The following is a 3,603-nucleotide window of genomic DNA, read 5'->3' as shown; positions in this document are numbered from 1 at the left end:
TCTTATAAATGATAAATTATATATCAGAAGTTCATCAATATCATCATTAATAAGAATCTCTATTAATGATAAGAGTCTATTCATCGATAGATTTTATTATATTTACAATTTTTTCAAAATATTCTATTAATGAGTAGTGTTAAAAGTAGGCAATTGGAAATTTATAAAGAAAATATATATAGATATAATTAATAAGTCGGTGAAACTGCCATTATCTAATTAATGAGTCGGTGAAACGACGAGAACAATAATTGATGGTTTTGCTAGTGTGAGATGATCGGTTATAATAAGTATCCTTAATGTTATTGCTTACCAAATATATTACTAATTACTATTTTGAAATTTTCTATTGTTGGTATTTATTTTCTAAGTTTACTAAAAATATTTAGGCTAAATCATAAATTTAGTCCTTTTATTTCAAAAATGTTAGAATTTAGTCAAATAATTATATATTTGTAAATCTATATAAACCATAAACAAATAATCTTAAGATATATTAATCATCAAAAAACTCGAAAACAAAACCAAGGAGCACTACAAGAAAAATGAATTCTCCTAATACCTAAATAAAGCGTTGGGAGTTAGGTCGTCGGGAGAGACGGTCTCTCCCGACGACGTAAAGGCCCGTGGGAACTCCCGACACAAAGAACCGGCATCGGGAATTCCGACGCCCAAAACCAACGCCGGGAGTTTTCGATTAAAAATAAAGCTTTTTTTTTTAGTTTTTAAAATTTGTTTCGATTTTTTAAAATATGAATAGAAAGTAAATAAAAAAAGATAGAAATTTACGTGTGAAACTAGTATTTATAAATTTATCTTTTAAAAGTAAATAATAAAAAACGAAATAATTATATCAAACCGCCATAATTAACCTATTTCATTTTAAGTTTTCAATTTTCATCAATATACTGTCAAAATACTGATTTTTAAACTTTAAAATGGAAATATGTTATTAATGCGTGAAACACAAGAAAATGAAATAATAATTTATTCCATTTAATATTGGTTAAAAAAGTGATGATATGAAAATTATTTCATATGCAACATATACTTTGGCAACCCAATTGGTAAAAAAGGGCACCTACATGAAAATTTCCTACACAAGGATCACATCCATTGTTTAAAGAAAGTTAATTGACCTCTAAACCAAGTTATAATGCACTCAATTAAACTTGGAGATGGAAACTTCTTCTTTCTTTCTTTTTTTAATTTCTCTAAATTCGTGCACGAATTTATTATCTTTTAAGATCATAACAAAGTAAGATGAGAAAAGACACAAATTCAAATATAAAAAACTTCAGCAAATTTGAATTCAATCTCTAATCATATTGAGGTAAAATAAACTCAATACGTACAACAAAACAATATCTAGTCATATTACATATTGAATAATCTCTAGACAAGCAGAACAATCTAATTTGGTTATATGTGTACGTAGAACTTCACCCAAATACTCAACTCAAAGTCTTATGTATCAATTAGAGTGGGTACTACAAGACCTAAATCTGGTATAAGATAAAAACACAATCTCATAACATACGAATAATCACCACAAGTACAAAGATCTAGAGGTTTGAAACCCATTCTTCACATAAATCTCACAAATCTCATCTTTCTTGAATCATTCATTAATTTTTTTTTTTTTTTTTTTAAAAATCTCTTTAAACATAGATATTTCTAAATTCCCAACTAATTGTAGCACATCTTAAATGTTTCTAAAATCACTATCTGTGCTAAAAGCACGAAATTGCCAAAATTCGTCGGTAATTCTTGAAATTATGATCATATCTTTTTTTTTTCTTCCAAGAAAGATGCATAAAAATAAATTCCTTAAATTTTCAAAGTTTTAGTAAAAAATGAAAGAATCACTCACAATTCTACGAATGAAATGTGTTTGGATTATAAATTTCTCCGTTCTCTACTTGACTTGAAATATTATTTAATTTAAGTTTAAGCAATACTTAATCCTAAATTCAAAGCTGATTTATTAGTTATGCACATTTAGTTAAATCTTTTCACCCAATAGAAATCACTTTTCTTTTATCTTTTTCTTCAAAAATATATATATATATATATATATATTCCCAAAAAAAAAATTAAGTTGCACCCCAATTATATCCATCTTTAGTAATAGAATTGAGTATTAATAGATTCATACTAGAGATATGGTTATTACTAATAGACTTTGAGAGCTAGATCTAAAGTTTGTTATATTTACAAATTTGTTTATATTGTATTATATCTGTCAATACTTTCGATTTGAATATTATATTTGCAGTTATCCTAAAAATTAAATGGAAACCAAACTCAAACAATAAAAAATATAAATTAATAATTTTTTTAAAAAAAGGATTGTGGTAAAGGATATATATAAAGACTAGGAGTGAATATGACAAATCAAAGGACAACTTGCTTTTATCTTGTTGAAAAAAAAGCTCTCCCGAAGAAATGACATCTTCGATCTCAGCCACCCACTTCATCTTCTTCTTCCTCTTCATAGCTTATGCACAACAAGATGAATCCTTCTTCATAAAAAAATCCATGGACAGAAAGCTTCTAGGCCTTGAAACAGAGCAGCTAAGCCATTTAAGACTGTATTGGCATGACGTCCTGAGTGGTGATAACCCAACTTCAATGGAGATCATACCCCCAATTTCAAACAAATTTCATTCAGGATTCGGCTACATTCGAATGATTGACAATGCATTGACCGAAGAACAAGATCGAAGCTCGAAATTATTGGGAAGAGCTCAAGGATTCTACGCATCAGCTTCACAAGACAAAGTTGCATTGCTAATGGCTATGAATTTTGTGTTTACAAGTGGGAAATACAATGGAAGCTCCATTTCCTTATTTGGAAGGAATCCATGGATGGAGAATCTTAGAGAGTTGTCTGTGATTGGAGGAAGTGGGTTGTTTAGGTTTGCGAGAGGCTATGCTCAACTCCATACAGTGGAGCTTGATATTGCCAAAGGGAATGCTGTTGTTGAATACAACATTTATCTGTTCCATTATGCCGATTCTATATCATCGTTTTAAGTTTGATAAATTTTTTAAGTATTTGAAAATAATTCAATTTTTTCAATACTTAAAAAGTCGATTCAAAGATATTTTTAGGATCTATTGTTTTGATGTTTTTAATTTGAGTTTAATAATGTTGAAGTTATCTTGAAATTGGCTGATGATTAACTTAATTTCATCTTACAATTTGTGTATTTTATTAGTACATATGTTGTAATATGGATGGAATGATCAAGTATAAGAGCAATTTGAGGGAATGGAAATATAAATTATGCAAAAAGGGGTTGGAATGGAAGTTTATTTGAAGGATTGTAGCCTTGCTGAGTAGCTTTCTTCTCTTGTTTAAATTAAAATTTACTTGGATATCCTTTGGATAACATGAATATATATGAAGATTTTAATCAGATGTCTAATAAAAAAAAAAATGTCCACAATTCGATTTTTTTTTAATTTTCGAGAATTAAACCTATTTTCTCTCAATTTCATAGGATACTTAGAATTTGTATAATCTTTAAAATATGAGAGAAACTATACTGGTAAAGAATATTCTATATAGTCATTTTTAATTCACTAGATCATGTA

The 3,603-nt window shown here is 27.9% G+C and overlaps 1 pseudogene across 1 annotated transcript; it reads left to right on the top strand.

Annotated features, from left to right (window-relative positions):
• The first annotated feature begins 2,400 nt into the window (after window positions 1-2,400).
• LOC120067802 (dirigent protein 20 pseudogene) lies at window positions 2,401-3,215 on the top strand (annotated as a pseudogene). Its single transcript, XR_016525383.1, has one exon. The product of XR_016525383.1 is annotated as a dirigent protein 20 pseudogene (transcript).
• Window positions 3,216-3,603: the final 388 nt, after the last annotated feature.

Source organism: Benincasa hispida, chromosome 12 (assembly GCF_027475165.1).
Source record: "Benincasa hispida cultivar pf3 chromosome 12, pf3_genome.v1.1, whole genome shotgun sequence".
Lineage (NCBI taxonomy): Eukaryota > Viridiplantae > Streptophyta > Magnoliopsida > Cucurbitales > Cucurbitaceae > Benincasa > Benincasa hispida.
The sequence above is the reverse complement of the archived record's forward strand: the minus strand, read 5'-3'. Positions and strand labels throughout refer to the sequence as shown.